The 21,986-nt window shown below is 43.0% G+C and overlaps 1 protein-coding gene across 10 annotated transcripts in view; it reads left to right on the top strand.

Moving 5' to 3' along the window:
• LOC311434116 (uncharacterized protein) overlaps positions 1-21,986 on the top strand; it is a 354,696-nt gene that overhangs the window by 301,683 nt on the left and 31,027 nt on the right. The window contains exons 1-2 of one of the 10 annotated variants that reach the window (XR_014691269.1): positions 14,787-14,817; positions 15,046-15,648. The exons of 8 other annotated variants lie outside the window; for them this stretch is intronic. The gene's annotated coding sequence lies outside the window, so the exon portion shown is untranslated. One more of the 10 variants, XR_014691270.1, reaches the window with a different exon arrangement.

Raw genomic sequence — 21,986 nt, 5'->3', positions numbered from 1 at the left:
CAAAAGGCTTTGCCTGGAATAATAGCACCAGGGCTGGCCTCTAATGTATGAAAGCCCCACCAGCTACAGGAATGTACCTCTCCCACATTTGAGCATGTCATTCACTTCTTTGTTGCCAGTTCTCTCCCCTCTCTCAATTAAACTGTTTGTTATATATGTCACACCTTAGGTTTCATGCACTAGCAGATGTTAAAAAGATTGATTCAAGCTTTTACTCTGTTTCATCTTTAACCCAGCTCCCTCCTTTGATCTATATATCCAGGTGAAGTCAGGGTCTTTCTGGTTCTGTCTGTACCTAACCTGTCCCCCTTTCATGTGCCACCAATGATTTTGTCCAAGCCCTTGCTGCCCCTCACCTTGATCGTCACAGCCACCTTGTCCTGTGACTTTCACAACCACAACGCAGACTCCCTGAGATTCACTTAACAGTCTGATGAGATTGTCCTAGCATTTGTTCCTGGGAAGATGTTGTCCTGTCCCTGCACTGGCTCTCACTCTTCAAACACAGTCATTGAGGAGCAGCCTTTAAGGACTGCCCAACTTCTCTGTGCCACGTGCGTTTGTGTCAATCCACACCTGCCCTGCAGCTACGTCGCTCGACCACCTTCAGTGCCTTCCTCATCTGTGCCCAGCATAGGTATCTTAATGTTACCTCTCACCTGCCTTACTCTTTTCAGTCAAAAAACTACCTTTGCCAACTCATGTCCTTCAGCTCCCTCTTAAAATCTTTAATGTACCTTAATGGGCAGCAGAAAATGTTACTTATCTACTGGACAGGTGCTCTGAGGCTACAGACAGAGTGCATCCATCTCACGGTGAAATAGAGTCATGTTCTGGGCTTTGCCATAGCCCGTGGAGAGGGAGGTGTGTCAGTTTGTTTTGGGGAAGTCTCTTTTAGGCACCTGTCAGGGAATGGCAGGATGAATTATGCTCCATTGCTGCATTGTCTGTTGATTGTGATGTTTACAGCTAGCTTAAGCTACATACTTAGCTTTTAGAGGGCTGAAACAGCAGCTGTTCCTGCTCATTTTCAGCTTACTGCCTTGCCCGTTTTAGGAATCCTCCCTGTAGCAAGCAGCCCCACTCACCTTTCTTTTCATGCCTGCTGGGATCAGGGGTGTCAGGGCAGAGGGGAGAGCCACAGGCAGCTTCCCAGCCTGTGAACCAGGAATGAGCCCCACCTCTGGTCCTTGGGCAGAGGGGCTGGGAGGGCTGAGAGAAGGGTCTGGCATGGTTGCTGCAATGATGCTGTGCTGGCCCCTGGACCAGCTCCTGTCGGTGAGCTTGGTGAGAGCAGGACCCTTGGCACCTGGCAATTAGCGCTGGATAAACAAGCAGGGTCGTTTTGTGCATTGCTCAGAAACCCGTGCCCTAAATCCCACACCACTGAGAGGAAACGAGCCTTTGTATGACAATGGAGAACACAGTGGTCTCCTTCCTCACATACATCAGGATAAGCACAAAAGTAAGGAGAGCAAAGGAGGGCCTGTGACTTACTGATACACAGTTGTTTCTCTGGGTCACTCTGCCTGACCCAGAAGAGCGAAACAGAGCAGATAGCACCACGGCAGGATAACCTGCAGGGTGTGTATACATTTGACTCCACATCACTGCGTCTCATCAATGGTGAATTTAAAGTAAGTACAATTTACTGGTTTTCCCTTAAAATTAAAAGATGCTGACCTCATTGGTCAAGGAAAGGAAGCAAAATTAGTTCATGCCATAGCTCCCGATGCAGGGATAAAAATAACTTGAGAGGGTTTATGCTTTTTATCCACAAACGAAAGGATAATTCTGTAGTCAGAGAAAGAAAACCCTTGCAAAATGAAGATCACTTATGCAAAACAGTTCTGAGGATTTTGAAGAAAATAATTTTGTGTCCTATCCTTCAATAAACAATAGGGAGATCACAAAGCTGAGAGAGGATTTCTTCTGTCACGCATTTGGTCAATCAGGGCACATATAGTATCACTTGCAATCAGAAGATTTCTGGACAAAAACAAGCTCTTGGTTTTGGCTGGAACTGTTGATGGACAACAAATAATAGGGTTTTATCAATAATATAAATATATATATATATGCAGAGACATATACAAACCTAATCTATAAAAATGTGCACACATTTATCTCTGAAATCCAGACTAAATCCCATCTGAAGGTTTGTAATTTATTTTACAGAGGGAATGAATCACAAAAAGTAAGCTTATGCATAGAATATGATATTTGCAAAGAACACAAAAGCTGTAGCCCTTATCTAGCTAAACAGTTAAAGATATACTTAAATGCCACATGGAATGGGGTCCTCTGTAAGGATCAGCACTGACATGGAAGTTTTTTGCCCACTTTTAAAATAATAGGTGAAGTTTTCTCATAGAAATTTTTTAAGTGGCAAGTGTATATAAACAAAATAACAATGAACGGATGACTTTAAAATCCAGTTCCAGTTTTCCATAAACTCTGACATAAAGCAACTTTCCATCTTAAGTATTCCTATTTCCATCAACGGTTTTAATGCTGAATTCACAATGCTCAATTCTTCCTGGATTTCAGAGCCCTGTTCTCATCCTGAGATGAGACCAAGTTCTTGCTAACCAGATCCATTGGTAATCAGTATTTGGACTTGTGGAGGTGGGATCTTGTTTCCCCATTTTTTTCAGGCCCTCCTTGCTCCCCTCTCTTATTCTTTCATGGGTATCACAATCATAGGTATCACCACTTTCTTCACTGTCCAAAGCATGTGTGTGTGCCTACAGGCACGTGGTCATCTGAGTAATTTTTAAGTTCATTTCTCTTGGCTAGACGATGCTTTTCAACTGTGTGCACTATTTCCAGTACTGTGAAGTGGTCACTAAAGTCCTTTCTAGATTTTGAAATTTGGGGAAAATGCTTGCTTTTAGGCTGTGCCTCGCTTCATATGATTGTGCCAAGCCAAGATGGACACTATGCACATTTTCACCTCATAATCACAATCCCAAAGAACTGAATTCTTTGAAAGATGAGAGACTTGCATGACCTGACCAACAAGCCATGAATATGACTGATAAGCTGATCTTGCCTTCCCATTTCTTTCACTCTGCTGTTATCCCACTTTCTGCTACAGAAAAATAATATAATAAGGCAGTTTTGATAATAAATCAGAACAAATAAAACTCTTCAGCCATGAAAATCAGACTGGACCCTTGTGCTAAGCTTTCCTAAGGATGATTTAAGTGTAACAAAATTCAGTCTTGTACTGATGGAGAAGGAATGCGTAAGACAATCCAGCATAGATCCCTTCAAATAAACAAAGAGCATGATTTATGCATCAAGTTTTGAGGGATCCTGTCCTGAGATATTAAAGGATGATCCCCTCCACAGTTTAGAAATTACTTTTTTTATTTGACAGCAAGAGCTGTCCCTGAAATTTCAATCTTCATTCCCAAAATTGCCCTTTCCAAAAGTATACGGTACAGTAGAGAAAGTTATGAATATATTTGAAATACAAGTTGCAGATGAAAAAACAGGATCCTGTCTGCTCATAGCTATTAAAGAGAGCATCAGATTCTTTTTTTGGATGCAGATAGCTATCCTTGATGTCCTGACTAAATAAGTAATTATATTCTGTCCACCTGGCTTCCCTGTGGGGCTTCAAATTAAAACAATACTTAATCTCCCCTAAGTTGTGTGACAGTATGCCTGAGTTCCAGCTAGGAGACTTTACATTTCTGCAGTAGATGAACTAATTACCATTATCCCCAGTGCCTGCATAATCTGAAGTAAAAATATCTGTTTCTTCTGTGTCTGCACCTTCTGGGTCCCAGAAGAAAACACTATTTCTTAACTTGAAAAAAGTCTTTAAAGTCCTATCACACTGATGTTCTTCTCTTTCCCCTTTCCCTCACCCCCAGTTTTCAAGTGACAATTTCTAACTATTTTATTATTTATCTGAGTACAAAAACTTTTTAAAAGCTTGAGCACTGACAAAATGGCTTTCTCTATGATCACTTGATCACCTCCAGCTTGTAGCAGCAGTGTCATCATGAGCCTCAGCCACTGTTGTACCCTCACCAGGGCTCTCTGCGTGCAGCAGGGTATGGGAAGGTACCTGTGGCTGCCGATCCCATAGCAAGCGTGTGGCCTCCTCTAGCAACACAAACGTGAAGTGAGGGTTGACGTTAGCTCAGTGCAGCTGTGGACCAAATGTTTGTGTTTCATCAAGTCTAATTGCCTACAAAACTCAGGCACAATATGCAGAAAACACCGTGGCTTTGTTTCAGGATCACATGGAAAGAGAGGGTCAGGGGAATGACTGAGCTGTCAGAAGTGTGCCTTCTCCCTTACGGGAATTAATGTCTCTCCATATCACAGCTGTAGGATTAGTTACCCTTTTTCTGGTCTCTGCATGTACACTCTCAGGAATATCCTTGCATTTATGCTATCCATGCCTAATTGCCTAATTGCATAATTCTCTTCCTCTTAAATGAGGATCCAATTACAACTTTCTGTGTATGCCAACTGCTCTTACCCCTTGGCAAGTTTGGTGGTTTTCCTTTGAGAATCAGCAACCAGTGGTATACAGTGGCCAGCCAAAATTATTGAAACAGTATTTATTACTCATGCAGCAGGAGGAGTACACTGCTAAAGAAAACCATAGTTCAAAATAGCAGCAGTTTACGTGCGAGTCTAATTCAGCGAGAGCTCAGACATAACTGATGCCAGCTGAGAAAGGCCTGTGTTAACCAGCTACCCTCAGGAACTTCTGGTTCCATCTCCAAGGTTCAGAGAGATTGAAGTGCTCAAATATCCAGGTAACTCTTGAAAATAGAAGTCAGGCATATCTGGATCACCAGGAAGTATTCTACCCAAGACTGCAAGTCAGACTCATCTATGTTTCCATAGAATATATAGAGAGCATGTGCACACATATGTACCCTCACTCCACCTCTTCTGCCTGATAAAGCTAAGATAATGTTTAAATATCTTTGTCCTCTTTTAATAAATGATTTCATATATGATTGGGTATTTCCAGTCTGAAGTTTTCTCTTTCAAAGCAGGATAACCTACAGAGCTATGATTTGGTTGTCACTGCTTCCAAATTAACAGAAAAGAGATTTTTGTGCACATGAATAATGTGGTTTTATGCCAGAAGACACTGCTTTGACACTTTGTTGAAAAAAATACTGCCTATGTAGTTCTGAGACTGGTAGCAACCTCTGGCTGTGGATTTGCACTAACAGGGCAAGAACTCTCTTTCTGTCAGTCATTTTTCTTCTATCCTGGTGCCTCAGTGTGAACACAATTTTTTCCCTGCTATTGCAAATTGTTGAACCTTCAAAAAATTAATTGCATATACACTGGTGATCACTTCCATAGATGGAGCCTAAGGCAAAACACACAGATGAAATAATACACATCTTCCTCTGACATTTTCTGGCTAATGCTATGCATGAAATTACAAATAAAATCACCAGGACCAGCTGCTCATTTAATCTGTGCCCTCCCAATCAGACTAACTATTAAAGTCTCCTTCCTACAAAGTTTTCTCAGTTCAGACAGAATTTCTGCACACCAGAGTTATTCAAATAACGTGAACATTTCAATCCACTGTTGTTTCTAACAACCTACATGCAGATAATTTGTGTATTCCTTCTTTTTTCTGCTCAACAACCTGTGCATTTGTGTTCACGGGGCTTTGTTTGCCATGCACACTCCCTTAAAAGATGATGTAGACACTTCTGCAAATGTGGTACAGGCTCTAGCAGTACCTCTTTGTGCTACAGGGATCCTCTCTGACATAGGACAGGTGCAGCTCTGGGTGAAGGAAGCTCTGCTGCCATTGGAAATGAAAGTATAGAAACGTCAGCAGGATTCAGGGACAAGAAGCAGAACATCTCCTAACTTCAGTAGACCTCATTGCCTGAAACAACTTCTCATTTGTAATGAAACAGTTCTCCTGAAGAACAATCCAAATGGCAGGGGGGGAAACCTAGAGCTAATATCTGACCTGTCAGCACTGAACAAATTCTGATGCTCAGGGAAATAAAGTATCTCAGCCAGACCAATACTGAATAGGGCAAAATCTTGCCCTAGTCATCCTACCTTTACAGGAGGTAACCTAATACTTTGAAATGTAAGATTTAAGTCATTATCTTGCATAATGCAGGATCCATAATGCATAATAAGGGATCTAGGTCTTTTTTTTTTTTTCCTAAATCTATGTATTATCCATCAATATTGCTGGTGTGAAGGCTCACTGTAAAAGATGGATTCTATGTGAAGGAAAAATGTCATATTCTTTCTGTACCAGTGAGCTGCATTAATATCTTGCCTTTCCCCACTAAAATAATATTCACCCTGAGAGCAAAGGTCTTCATGAAATGAGTATTGAGGAAGAACATATCCTACCTGTAATTTCTGAAGTAAAATGAGTAGGCTGGTTTAAAGCATTTGGAAAATAAATATGAAAAGTTAACCTCATAGGCCATATCTGAGCTGCTCCTGTGTTATTCCAGTTGAGATAATTTACAAAACAAGCAGTTGCAATGGGAGACTGCAGCATGATATTAACTCGTGTGAATGCATTATAATAGTCAAGTATTTAATCACTTTTCAATTCTTGTTAAACAAAGAACATTTTCCAGCATTGTCTGAACTGCACTCGCGGTAGTCAATGGGTGTTCAGCTCCTTTACATGAGAGAATTGAGTTCACCACCCTGCATAATGAAGGCCTACTGTATTTTAGACTATAACTCAGCAGGTGATTGAATATTATCTGCTTCACAGAAAAAATACAAGTAAAATGAGCTCTTCAGCTGTAAATAATTCGGTCATAAAAGAGAAAGCTAATGTTTTTCTTAGGTAACAGTCTCAGCTCTGCTGCACGGTGCACTGATTCTCCCTAGCCAGTTCTGGATTTCATATCACCAGCCACCCAAAAAGGGAATATTAGTGAGGCCCTTGCAAAAAGTCTCTTTACTAAACTAAGCGTGGAATGTCACATAAAGAACTTGGAGCAGAACATGTCCCTTCTGCATTTTCTTCTCTCTAGCACAATAAGAAGAAAGATGAGTGTAGGAATAATCTTCTTTGTCATCTAGTAATAGCTATTCCTTCCTTCTCTTGCCCCACTCCCAAAACTAATCCATATGGTCTAAGAATCCAGGAAATGCTCTCACAGGCTTTAGCAGACTTTGGTTCATATTTATAACATAAAATTAAGGTCTATGATCATGTTTTCTTTTTAGAATATACAAAATACATAAAAAGCTTTGGACATCAAAGTAATCAACTAATCCCTTTATCCAGAGCCATTCACATCAATCATTAAAACACCAGGATGTTCTGACAGATGCCACCATGACAGATTTCTCTCCCTCCATGTTGTTTTCATTGTCACACATTTTTTGATTTGGGTCATAATTGCATTTGGGCTTTCAATGGCATGTAGTCCAACTACCTCATTTTGAATGTTAATTTCCTGAAAATGATTGAAAACTAATCCATATTTTTAATCTGTGGCAGGTGCTTGGCTACAACAATCTCCTTTTGTTGTTGTTGCCATTGACACACAATATGCAATCCAGGAAAATGTCTGTTTCCCATGGCTATCTGCCCAACGCTGCCTTTGTTAAATAACTGGTTTCACCTAGCCAGATTTTGAATGTTTGCAATCATTTACTTGTAATGCTATGTATTGCCTGCCATCATTTTGTAAAGCAGCTCTTCAAGCATTGTCAACCTCCTCGCGTTAGCACTTCGGTCTGTAGGCAGCCTACCCTGCGGTGCATTATATCGTGATGACACTTCCTCAGAACCTTTCAAAAAGCCCATAAAATCACATGCGCAATCTCTGTGCTGCCATTTACCTGAAGCACAGCATAGAGCTGTCCCAGGCAGAGGTAATAGTTCTGGTTTAGAAAGTTGAATTAGCTTTTTCGCAGTATATTGACAACTTTTCAGCAGGAAGCTTAAGTCTCTGTGCCGTTGAGTAGTATAGATGTGCCCCGTAGAGCCCAATGTGGCTTCATACTGACTTGAGGTTTGGTATGCATTTAAATGCTTTCCTGGGCTATTTAAAACACTTCCATTGCACCCTACTGGTTAAAATCCAGCCACAACAATCCTGGAGATGGAAGAGGATGTTGTTTAAAAACACTTTACAAATACTCTCCCTGCCTGTTAGAATTCTTGAAATTGTTGTCAGTCTATTTCTTACAGGTGAGGAGTGAAAATACTTTGCTTAACATCTCTCTCCTCTTTTACTGGACTACCTCCTTTCCCATCTCTCCAAGATTTCTTACTTCTGATAGAGAGCTGCAATTAAAGTCCTTTAAAATAACCTGCTTTCACACCAGATAACTGCAAGAGGTTGAACTTCATATTTTTGTTCCTAAGGACATGCAATTTTTCAAACAGTCGGAGTATTTTTGATCGCTTCAATTTTTAAAGGGCAATCAGGAAGACAGATTGTTCCAAGCTAATTGCAGATAGAGAAAGGAGGAAGGGTAGCTGAGTTTTAATGATGGAGAAATACCCTGATCTCTAGACAGACATCCATCATGATAATGCACAAGGTTTGGAGTCTGATTTGGCAAATTTGATCCTGTACAAGAGATTGTACAAACTGAGTCCAACTCGGCATGAATATACAGGCGAAGTCTTGGTGTTCAGTGATATCTTTGGAGGCTGTTTTGAAAAAGGGCAGACACAGCTTTCAGGATGTGCTTCAAGCTTTCCCCTTGAAAAGCTTGAAGGGGATCATTCCCCTGGCATGATCCCCTTCAAGCTTTTGAGAAAGCTTGTGGCAGGATCACCACAGCTGGAGACAGCTTTTGAGAACATGACCTCTCCTGTGGACACATCCAGACCACAGTTCTTCCAGAAGCTGTGGAATGGACACTGGTTGTGCCTGGAGCAGGGTTTCCCCTCACATAACCAGCCAGAGTGACAGCTTTGTGTGCCTTATCTGCTTTCTTTGTGTTAGCACAAGGGATGCTCATTGGGTTACCACATTGCCTTTCTATTCAAAGCCAACAGGATGGGCTAAGAACAGGGTGGTCAGAACATAGGATTTCTTCATCGTGCTTTCAGGTTTGCCATCCATAGTGAAAGAATGACAAGAGCTATTTAAGAGGTGTAATAGGAAGAATCTGCCTCTCTTCTTCCACATCTTCTTCAGCAGGTACATGAAATGGCTTCTCAAGCCAGGTGAGGCTCTTTGGGTACATATTGGGTGCATGCTGCATGCCTGCCTTACTCCAGCTCCCTGAGGCGAGGCTATCAGAGAAGTCTGTATCTTCTTGACATGATTCTTGTACTGAAACAGAAGAGGCATCAGTATGTATTTAATGTGCAAATGCTAGTGTGATAGTGACAGGAGTATTGCAAGTGACATCATCAGTGAGGCAAAGTTCCTGTCCAACAAGAATAGGTTATTAGAGTTTCCTCCATGAATGTATCAGTCTGACATAGGAGAGATGTGTGGGAAAGGCGGACAAGGACCACACTATAAATCTTGATGAACTGCTGCAATCACACACTCATAAAGCAAGATCTGAAGCATTACCTTAGAGAATCTGCAGAACTTACAAGGAAGATGAAAGCTTTTGATAGCAAATTTTGTTATTTATTATTTAGATTATCCATATAATACACTGGCTTTCTAGTTTTAAAGTCTATTGGTAAGGAGGCTATGGTCCAACATTTGGCCATCCAGTAAAAGGATTTCCTTCTATAAGCTTGGGAGACTCATAGTAGCCTATGTTTGGCCATGACAAATGCGAGAGGACCAATCTTTGTAACCTGTAGCATATATACCCAGCAAACTACTGCCAAACAAACCAAGAGTGGAGCTGTGTGACTGCATGATGCAGCCTTCCATGGTGGCAGATCTGGCTCATTTCTCTGTCCTCTTCACTCACACCCAGTGCCCTCAAGTTGTCTGAATGTGCACCACTGCAACCACTGACCAGAAGTATTACCTTGACTTCATCCATTGGGCAGCAATAGCATTGATTTCTGTAGCGATGCTCTCTTACAGCTGTGCTGTGCTATCTACTAGAAATTTCTAAAACTATATTCAAGGGATAAAGCAAATAGGAGGGAGGAAAGCAGATCTGGAAAAGCAGATACTTGTTATCTCTACTCTTGGAGATCCTGAAAATGTGATCTTGTTACCTTTTTAAGGCTGCTTTTGAGCATAAGGGTTTTCCTTAAGCAAAGAAAATATTAAACTAGAAGGCTATGTCATTAAGTTGCTACAAGGTATTGCTCTAGCTAAGCAAGGCATTGGGGTAGATTTTAGCTTGCATTGAATCTCTCGTAAGGTTTTATTATGCTTTTATTTTAAAGGAGCTTTGCCTGTGTGTCTGAGCACAGGAGAGGAGGGAAACTGGCTAACTTCTCTGCAGTTCGGGGTTTGGCAAAATGGGTTTGTGATTTGCAGATGTTTGCTATCTCTTGCAACATCTTAATGATATGGCTCACTGAGCTCTGACACTTGCCCCTGAATTTCCCTCCCTTTCTTCCCCTTAGCTTGTTTTCACCTCATTCAATAACTATTAACATAATGCTGTTGTTAGAAGCCAGCAGGGGCTCATTGCTGCTCTCCTGCAGCCGCTCGCTACCCTGATATAGGCACCTGTCTGCATAAATCGAGCTGGTAAAGAGAAGGCAATTTTCAGAATGCAAAGATTTCAGCAGCCAGATTTGTGCCTGATGCAAATCAGCATAGCTCTGTGCCACAGCATTTTGCCAGCAGTGACTGGTTTACCCTAGATGAGGACGTGTTGAGATTAGAAAGTCCTCAAGGTAATTAGTCCTTGTTTTCTTTCGCCTTTCCTTGCGGTGTCTCCAGAGCTGCTATACCCTCAAACACCTGGGCACAGACTTGCACAAAAAAACAACCTCGTCCAGCTGTGCCTACTTACCTTTAGTAGCACAGACTCAACCCTGCCTCTCAGGAATGGCTCTTCTCTCACTTCTGTGTAGCCTGGACGCTTGAGGGGCTCTGCTGAGTAATGCTGAGAGTTTCACGTGGCCCTGATATTAAAGGCCTTTTGGAGCACAGGGTATTTAAACCCACCACTCAAGCCCCAGTTCAGCAGATGACTAATGCACATGATTCATTTTTAGCATGATGATTCAGGAGGGCTGCAGCAAAACCCACATTGAGGTGTTTCTTCTGCTTTTAATTGCTGTTTTAGGGAGCCAGAAGATCTTGCAGAATAAAAATAAAATAAAAAGCAAGCATCCATGTTAACCTCAGCAGCGTCCAAATTCTAGGTTTTGCTTTTTTGGGCTGTGACAGTGTAAGCTATGGTAGCTGGGTCTGTGGCTGGATATTAAATAGATGATATGGTGATACAAACACGCGATCCAGTATTGCAATCCAGAGCCAACTGTGTTCTGCTAGAGAGGAAGGTGGGCCAGATTCATCCATTGTGCAATTCATGGCCTTTCTTTCTCCAGATTTTCCATTTATTTTTTATATCTGCCAAGAGGGTAGTTTAGAGAACATTACACTGTCATAACATTGTATTCCACTGGCAATATTCCTTAATTGTAGTAATAATATATAATCGGCCATACACATATGCATTTATATATTAGCTGCATAGCTTCATCACTAACTTTTTTACATCCGACAATAGTCATGCTTGGCTGCCTCATTACCTGAGCTCTAAGATGTGGATTTCTTTCTATTATATTCTTGGGGTATAAGGTTATTTCTATAACAGGAGCTGGTGATGTTTTTGTCAGAAATCCATGGGTTTTATAGCGAAGCCTATAATTTTTGTACAATGAGATTTTCAGAGGACCAAATGGTACCTCAAACAGCACGTTGATTTGGCTAACAAAGGGCAAACTGCTGGCATGCTCACCACTGAGAGGATTTTAAGGACACCTAAAAATACCACTGTCCCCATCTCTAGCTGCACGTGCTCAGAACAGTCTGATGAAGAGTTTGCTGGGACATCTCTGAGGGTACCTGTGGGAGTATTGTTACTCTCCAAGAAGAGAAGAGCAGCTTTGAGCGGGAAGGAAGGACATTGACAGGAGTCAGAAAATGAACGTTATTTTTTTGGTGGTGGTGGTGGTTTTTGGGTTTTGGGTGTTATTACTTTTTTTCTATTTTTTTTTTTTTTTGGTAAAACAATCAGTTTTCAATAATGGTTGAGCAAAAATGAAAAGCCCAGAGAGGCAGCTGCTCAGCTGGCTTGAGGCAGGGTCACACCTACTCACTGGGAGTGTGTCTGACTCGACATAGTGCTCCAGGTCCCACCAGTCATTCACTGTTACAGACCTAGATTCAGACAGGTTCTTGAACATGGGTCTACAAGAGCTAAACCACGCATCACAGTCCTACCTATCAGGGTCACAAACTTGCCACTGAGAGCCAGCTGAAGGAAGGACAGTGGTGTCTATGAAGAGCAAAAAGCAGCTCAGGGAAAAGTGTGTGATGTGTACTCAAAACATTTGTGATAGAAGGATACAACGCCAGGGGAGGTAATGGTGATGCTGAAAGAAAATAAATCGATCCGTAGAGGAGACCAACAACTTTTGCCTGTCTCCACAAAGCATTGAATGACATCTGCTAAATGGCAGTGCTAGTCAATTTGCAAAGCCTTATTTCTAACTGAAACAAATAGCTACAAATGACGTGTACATGTGCAGAATGAATGGATGACTTTTTTCTGTACTTCATAAAGGTGAAGTGTGGGACTGTGGAAGGGGGTGACATTGGTAAAGGGACTAACTTTGAAGTGATACAGAAAAATGAACAGGAGAGGAAAAGAAAGGGAATTGGAAGAAATGGAGCAAGAAGAACATTATTTTGTGTAAATTAAATTTAAATAAAAAAGGATGACACTGGCTCTGATCTTGTCATGCTGAGGTATTTTAAGGCCAACAGTAATAAGAGAATTATATATGATGTGGGTGTCCCAGCAATGCCAAGTACACCTTCCCTCTTTTCTAATAATGAGGCTGTTGATGCACATTTCTCATGAAGACAAATAAACACCCTTCGTATTGACCAAAAAAATGGTAGCCTGGGTCACTTAACACCTTTAGAGCTCATCTGCATCAAGGTGAGGAACAGTGAAATCTACTAGAAAGAGACGGAAGGAAGGAAGGAAGGGAAGGAAGAGAAGAAAGGAAGAGAAAGGAGGGAGGGAGGGAGGGAGGAAGGGAGGGAGGGAGGAAGGAAGGAAGGAAGTTCTTTTTTCTGCCTCATGCTGTCTTCAGACTGCTGTATACTGTAGCAGTTGATTTCTTCTACTCCAGTCCAATCAGTTCAACAGCACTGCAAACTATCTGAAAGGTGACAGCCATAAAATAAAACTGTGAATCCCCTCTGTATAGGGTTGTCATGGGTGTTGGCGTATGTGTGGTGGGTGGCTTCTTCCTAAGAGCTGGAGGACTGTCACTTGAAAAGAAAGGGAAGAATGAATATAGGAATGTTCAATCATGTGCATAAAATCTGGCAGCATTAAAAGAGTTCCTGCTCCTCTGAAGGCTTCGAGAAAGAAGCAGCAATAAATTTTCAGCTTTCCGGAGCAAAAGAATAGCAGTCAAAGTATGACTTGTGTTGCTAAGAAAAAGTGTACAACTGACTGCCACAGGATATAGAAATGGATGGTATATATTTGGTCACGAATATTTAGACTCATTCTTTCATTTTTGGCTATTATTAAACTTGATGGTCTTGTCTTGTCAGAAAGTGCCTGAGCATTGTCAGATGCTTATTGTCAGGTGTGAGTCACTTTACAGTGCTCCTTTTCTTTACACACTTTCCCTGTGAATTGTCTATTGGATGACAGCAAGGCTGGGACACAGGGTTAGATGAAGGTCCAGTCTGACTTCCTGATGCATTTCTCCTGAAATTCTGAGGGCAAATCTGCACGGCGTACTGAAGGCATAAAATGGCTATGTGGCAGCATATATTCACTGAGGCAAGTGCCAGGCTAAAGCAGGTACCCGGAGGCTGAGAGATAGCTGCTCTTCAGCTTTCCTGGAGTCTGAACAGACAAAATGTCAGCCCCAAAGTCCATCTAGACACATCGTTAGACAAACAGACCCTTATGGCAGAGGCAAAGTTATTAGCTGTTCCCCTGTCCATCCTTGAGGGAGCACAGCTATAGCCTGCTGCGTTGTGCATGAGCCCCGGGTTCCCTGGTGCCTCGCCTGCCTGCTTAGCTCCATGCAGCACCAGGGGCCCCGCTGGACTTCCATCAGGCAGCTCGCCGTGCGTGACATTAGCAGAGCAAGGTTTGGTCAGTCCAGGGCTTAAGGCTGCAGTCTCGCTCAGAAGCGCACTCTCTCTGCTGTTCTAAGAGCATGTATTCCTGTAGGAATAGTGCTGACTTTGACTGGTATGTGTGACTATAGGGCAGTTATAATCACAATTGATTTTCCCATTCCTGAGAGGCTGTTGTACATATAAGCAAATACTTTTTCAATACCTCCGAGAGAGAAGAAAAGGGTATTTGTCTGACAAACCATTTCTAGACAAACTTAGGTATTTGACCAAAACCTAAACAGAAGCAGCAATATTCAGTACGGGTTAAACCTTAAAGAAAGCTCCTCTCAGTCTTTTGCCTGTTTGGGCAGCCCTTTGCATTTTGCCATGCATACCTGCACGGATGGATGAAATCGAAGCACACCAGCAGTCAGCTTGCTGGCTTCAGCCACTTTTCATGGCCCCCCAGTTGTAGCCCCTTAGGCACTGATTCATGACCACAGGTTGTGGAATCACTCCTCTAATTCTTCAAACTGGGGAGCACCTGGATGTGCCATGAGGGTGGAGGTGTGATGCTGCATTATGACTCTCCTCGGTAAGTCACCCTTTGGATTTGGTATCAGGTACAAGTCTTTCCTTCCCCACTGCATGAACAGGAGGTGATAAAGCCAAAGTCCTGGCTTTAGGCTGCAGGCATAAAGCAGGACTCTGCTGTCTGCTCTGAAGCTGTCACCAGCTCGCTTTGCACCTGATGATTCCATTACCTGCAGGGCAGACAATACAGGTTTGCTTGGACTGCATTTTGCTATTCATTTGCTTTCAGGCAAGGGTTTGGAAAGAGACATGTATTCTTGTGCCCTCGGTCACTGCTGGCAGTGCCTCCTTCCTGACCAAAGGTGAATGTTTTGAAACGGGAGAAGCAGATGTTGGCTGCAGACTCAGAGGGCAGGGGAAAGAGGAGCAAAATGAAGACAGATGAGACCCTGTTGCCCTCTGTAAACACACCCTGTCACTGAGCACCAAAAGGCAGGTGAACTGCGTAAGTCAAGGGACAAAGCTGGTGGAAACAAGCAGATACTCCTTGCCTTTGAATAAACCCACACTGAAGATCAGAAAAAGGTTTACAATCTTTAAAAAAAGAGAAGCTTGGGAACAGCCTTCAAAAGGATGACCAGAGGCAAAATTTGCAATATGTAAGGTGGAGATTAATTGGTTTAAACAGTACATGGCATGGTCACCAGTAGTCACAGCAGACACCTTTTTAGTACTTACACTCAAGACCTTTTCCAAACTTGCAAGTTGCTACAAAACAGAGATGAATCCCCAACCCTGGCTACAACCAAAGGATTACAGCTGAGTAGAGCAGAAGCTTCCATCAAAAACAGGCAGTCGGGAAACCATCTGCTGCTGCACAAGTTCTCTGATGGTATGTCATGTCTGGGAGATGAGGGGGAGTTTCAAGATGCGTAAGGGGAACCCAGAACTTGGCAGCATTTCCCAAATGCGATGTAGTCTTACTGGCATAAATGTCTGTTCTGCCACTGAATCTCTGATGCTGAAAAAGTCTTGTGGCAAAATGACATAAATGTAATGTGGGTCAGTGGCATAGGTGTTGCTTTGGTTTATTAGAACGTGAAATGAACTGAATAATTTTTACCTGTTACTGTTTATGTGTGGAGGTGTAAACAGGCAGGTGTGTGAGCTTTCTGGTTACTCTTGTCGCTCAAGCCCAGCCACAGGTTTAAGCAACTTAAACACACGAGGTCAATAGAGAAGACACTAGACAGGCAAACGGGGTTGGCGTGTACCTACAGGTACATTACCAGTAAGAAAGCACAGCGTGAGGTGTCGAGATGTGCCTGAGCTGCAGCCAGAGTGAGGCTGCAGGTGGGGAGCTGGAGGTGGCAGCTCTCTGGGACAAAGCTGCCACCCGCCAGGAGGGCGAGCAGCCACGGCAGGGAGACTTTGCTGCGTGCCTGGGGTTAGGTCTGGCCCGTCAAGAAGGCAACAAGAACCTTCCAGTCTGGCACAGCTGGCAAGCAGGCTGCTGTCTGGACTTTTTGGAAACTGGAAGGCTCGTACTTGAGCTCATAATTAGGGGTGACTGGGACCGATCCCCAAATTGTCTGACCTACCCAAATGATGACCATTCTTAGTCCTATCTAGTGCCGTATTTAGTGGTGGTCCCCACCATCATCTAAAAGCTGCTCTGCCTCAGGAATTCCCTGACTGCCACAATGGCAATCAGGGGCTGCAGTTTGGCCACGTTGTTTTCATTTTTGTGCTTATATTCTTTATGTTCCTCATGCAAAGACTGGTAGGAAGGCATCCTAATGGGTAACAACCTCAAGTTCTCCCATGTGAGGCCATCATTTTCCCTTTTTATTGCAGTTTAGCATTCTCATTATGTAGTGTATGTACTGTGGTTGCATGCTTTTAATCATTCACCCTGCTTCCAGGCAGACTTTTTCCCCCTCATTCTAGCAGCTCTCTTGGGCTGCATACTCATTCAGAAAGTATTGAGAGTAGGTTCTCAAACCATTTGACAAAGCATTGTTATCACTCAGGAAGCACTTCAGAAACAATTTTGAGAAGCTTATTTCACTAGATGAAAAGCTAAGGAGTGAGCTACTTATCCATGACTCCTTCAGTCACGTAAGTTCTCATTGTAATACAATCTGAGGCAGGTGGCAGGAGGTGATTAGTAAAGGCTGTCAGCTATTATTAAAGAGTTAAAAATAATTCAACTAATAAAATGCATTATACATGTAGATATCTCCAGGTGTGATCACAATATAGGGGCAAGAGCTGCTATGAAGAGAGAGATCAGGCTTTCCAGCACTAGAAAAGAGCTCAATCTCCATCTCTCCAGCCGCGTATACACCATCTCTTGGCAGTGTCCACCTGTGACACCCATGTGAAGGACCTGTGTGTGTCAGTGCCCATCCTCAACAAGCAGGATAAGTCCTTTCTATGCCTGTCCTGTCATGCCCTATCTGGGGAGAAGTACTTGGGGTGTGCTTTGCCCAGGATGGACTCTCATGGGTGATTTTACAGGGAAACACAGTGCTAAAGAGCAGCAGACATACAGATATCTGTGTGCCTCAGGAAGGTTCTGTCTGCGCAAGTCTGAGCAGAAGGAGCAGATTGTGCCATGGGTTTGGCCGAAGTGACATGGCTATGGCCACTGCCTTTGGCCCTTCCCCTCTGCCTCAGCACTGTGGGAACAACGCGGGTACTGGGGCTAGGGGGCTGTGCAGCTTACTGGCCTCCTTAGAAGGGGTGATACAACTGTGCAGAAAAGCAAGCCCTTGGCTGGAGCATGCCACAGGTCAGCCCCAGAGCCCCCTCTCCTGCAAGTGCCCAGCCAAAGAATAAAGTGGCTGTTTCTTTTTTGTCTTCTCCTTGCTCACTATTTGGGTTGTCCTTCTATTAAACAGAGGATTCTGTGGGTAGAGATGCATGAAAAATTAAAATGTGTTATTACATATTCCCCTTTTGAACCATTTCCTTCCCTGAGGGTTATCTGCTTCTTAACTTTACCTGGTGACAGGGGTGCATTGTTCATTTCTTTCGTTAATCTCCATCCTACACAAACCTCTCCCTGTTCAGGGAGGTTATCAAAATTAAAATATCAGACTTTTGTCTGGCAATGTTTCCTTACCTATTATCACACCAAGGATTATGAGAATTGAAAGAAACAGGGCGATATGTGAGGGGTGGAATTGGGAGGGGAAAAAAAATTGCACAGGAAGGGGGAAGAGAATTTTTTTAATTGGAAAATACAGTGATAAAATCAAAACATTAATGAAGTGAGAGAGCTCAAGGTCAGTGCAGTACCTGAAGATACTTTAAGCACACTTTCTAGCTTGCTTTCTTGCAAAAACAAAACTCGTATGATCATCCAGTCTGTGCATCTCTGTCTGTCCACTTTTCCATTCCCCTCCCCTCCATGGTTTTCAAACCAGTCAGCAGATTTCCGTCAAATCTGAGAGAGAGGTGGAGGTTTCCAAAATAATTCCATTTCCCTTTTCACAAAATAGCCGCTGGCAGGAGCACAGGACCAGGTGCCATCTGTCACGTTGTTTTCCCAGCTCACTCCCACGCCGTGCCCAGCACCCTGCAGGCTGCTGCTGGGGTGCTCTGGGGGAGGAGGGTGATTCTGTAACTCCCGGAGTTAGTTACTGCTAGAGGAGGGATTAATAACAGGAGGAGAACTACCGTCTTGTAGCTCACTTTAAAAGTCACTCAAGCAACAGAAAGGAATCCACTGGAAGCTAGGCTTCATTACTTCTTCAGCTCGTAGAGCTCTTCGGCTTCGTTAACATCCCAGCACATAAAGCTAGCAGTAGCTCTGTAAGCAGCCTGACATCTTGTGCTTGGAAATAGGGAGCTCCTCTGCTGCCAGCGGTCCTAGGAGAACGAGGACTTCCTTGTCCCCATCTTTGTGCTGTGGTTTTGCTTTTCCTTTCTTAGGGCCATCACCTGGTGGGCACTGTGCCGCAGGAGCAGTGCAAGTGCCTGGGGGACGCGAGGAGGTGGGGGTGCCTCGGGTGCTGCAAGGACAAAGGCACACTCTGCCCCAGGAGGAAACAAGCGGTCCCCCGAGCAGGGCATCCTTGCAGGGGCAAGGCTGCAGTTCGGAAAAGGAAGGCGTGTGCACGACAGACCATGAATAATTGATCCCGACGACAGCGGCTCACAGGTGTGACATCAGCATCAGGCGCATTAATATGCTGAGCACCCCTTGGGGGATAATTAGGAGCTGGATGACCCAGGGAACTCAAAGATATTAATGCATAATTTATTTTAATGGGGAAATAAGAAACTAGAGCAGTCCATAAAACTCTGATCACATCCCACTTCTTTTGTTGTGTCTCCCCTAAAAGGGTGTTCCAGTGGAGCTGAGCCGTTATATAAAAGTATCAGCTTTCCACAGGAAACGTTTTTCCCTGTGCACAAAACCCAAAGTGATTGTACCTAATAATAACAGCAAGGCCTTGTTTAATTATTATAACTTATTGAAGCATGAATCCAAAAATAACAAGTTAATCAAATAAAAGAAAAGAAAGAGAAACCCAAAAGGCAAAACAGGCCACTGAGCTTCATTCAGCAACTGGAAAACAGCTTGAGTCCTGGTGCTCCATGAATCCCTCTGAAGTTCAGCCTTGTAAAGTCTCACTTTGTCTCCTAACCCCTACACCGCTAACATGACCTGCAAGAGTATCTCTCTCTACAGAGAGTTTTTGGTGGTGATATCACCTGCAGTGCCTGGCTGCTGGATGCTTCTGCAGCTGAAAACCTCTTTTGATGCCAGCCTTTCTCTCCTCTTTAGTGGATATGCTTTGCTCTCCTTTTTGGAGTGAATTTCTTTTGTTCCTCATTTTTTTTCTCCCTCTGGTTTTGTTCCTCTCTTTTCTCCTCTAAATTGCACAGCTTTCCAGCAGCTTTTATCCTCCCTGTCTTTTTTTCTTACGGTTTTTGAGTGGAAGAGACTGCACCTCTTAAGGGAGCAGGTTGCATGAAAAGTTTTCATTTTGTAATTGGATTAACCCTTTCATTGCCAGATATCCCACTCTGTAGCACTTGGGGTAACAGGAATCACAAATTCTGTTCACCTTTATGTAGGACCACCTGAGTAAACACACTGAAGTTTCTTGCATTCATTGCAGCCAGAGTGTCTTCACAATGATACATCCATGGATGTATTGGACTAAGTCTTCAAGTATGGGTCATATGTAATAAAGTTCTTTCGATATTATATAGAATTTCAGTAGGTTTAGGTGCTGCTCAACTAGAAGGCGCAATAACTGAAGCTTCTTTCTGATAACAGCCCCTTGGGACTGTCCTTGCTTTTACAGTTGGTAGCAACATGAGTTTATCACTTAAGCTTCTATTCAAAGCAAACTTCTGCCAGCTCCATGCGCAGAAACACTTCAGAAGTGTTGTCCAACCTGGACTCATGTGCTGTAGATGAAACCTTCAGCCTCTGCCCAGAGGAAGACTGTCAGATGGCAGCTCCGTCAGAAAGGGAAGTCTGGTGGTGAAATCTAAATTCAACCCTCCCATCCATTACATTTCCATCACTGAGTCCACGATCACCCACGGGGCAGAGGGAATAAGCAGGGACTGTAGGGGTAGCTCGGTTACTGGGGATTTGAGGCAGAAGCTGGAAGGAACCCAGAGACTGGGGCTGCTGCCAACAGGACAAGGAAGAATAGTGTAGCTAAAGCTAGTTACACCGCTGTTGTGGACTTGTGTAGAGGTAGGAGATACGCAGCTTCAGACAAGTATCTGTTCTTATCAGTGGAGTGTTAACAAGTGATATAGTAAGAAAAGAAGGGTGTCTATATTTCTCAGCCCTGGGAGCATATCTGTTTATCTTGCAAGGCTTTTTTATTTCCTGAAATACGACTCACAAAGGCTGTGAGCCAACATAGCACAGAAGCACAATCTGTAAGGATATATCTGTGTACACATTATTAAACATTAAAGGTAAAGTTAGATTAGCAATAGCCCAAATAAAATGGATTGTGATTGAATCATTAATTTTAATAATAATAATAACCAGTACAATAATTTTGATGCTTTTTTCCTTTCACACAGTTCTTATTATTCAGTGTGAGAATGATCAGAGAACTAGAAAACATGACCTGCAATGAAAGATTGAACTAATTGGGTCTGCGCAATCTGTGGAAGAGAAAATGAAGCAGAGACATGGTAATAGTTTTCAAATACATAAAAGGCTGCTGCAAAGAAAAAGGGAACACTTTGTTTTCTGCATCTGTGGTGGATAAGACAAAAAACAGCAGGCTTTGTGTGCAGAAAAAAAGAAAGATTCTGGCAACACATTGGCTAGCTCAGTTAAGGGCAGTAAAGCTGTGGAATAGTCTGCATGGGGAAGACGACCATCAGTAGATTTCTTAAAGAGTTTAGTCCATCGGGCTGTCTGGCCTGCTGTGGCTGACATTTTAAGGTGCCTTCCAGCTCTCTTTTCTATGCATATATTTATGAAGGCTATGCTTCTGTGATAGAAAGCCTCCTGTCTCACAACAGTGCAGTTAATGGCAATTCTGTCATTGGCGTCTGTCAGAGAAGGATTGGGGCCTTTCAAGAAGTGCGTACCAATCAGGGAGTGCAAATTAATGTTTCTGAATGTTTTTTCTTCTTCATACATGTCAGGCCTCGCTTAAACACATGGGGTTCTGTTGTGGGTGAATGACAAGTGGTACACAGACTGAGTATAAAACATGTGACTCGTGTCAGGCACCTCAGAAATATGCAACAATTCCAGTACTTGTTAACAGGGACAGTTTATATGAACGCAGTACCATACTTCCTGGTTGCAAAATTGGGGAAAAAGTGTGTAATCTTATTTCATAAATATCAAATTACATGTGTTTGTAGAGTTCCTGTGCTACCAAAGGGTGACCCATTGGGAACCAGGCAAAAGCAGCCTCCAGTACTGTGGGGTGCAATAGAAATCTAGAGCCTTCTGTGAGATCACAAAGCAGCTTCATTTGAGAAGGCTGAGAGAAATGTCATGACCAGTTAAAGTGAGGGAAGTTACAAACCATGGAGGGCCATTGGTATGTTCAGATCAGCTGAACATACCAATTTTAAGCTCCTCTAGTTATTTACTTTTGGAGTTTTTGAATTATCCCTTGAGGGAATCAGTCTTTCTTAACAGACTCCCTAAGTGACCAAATTAGCTCCTGAGTTATAAGGTATGGGAACCTCCCTAAGTAATTATCCTGGTATTTG

The sequence above is a fragment of the Aythya ferina genome (genome assembly GCF_964211825.1).
Source record: "Aythya ferina genome assembly, chromosome: 1".
Lineage (NCBI taxonomy): Eukaryota > Metazoa > Chordata > Aves > Anseriformes > Anatidae > Aythya > Aythya ferina.
This window is presented reverse-complemented; position numbering and strand designations above follow the sequence as displayed.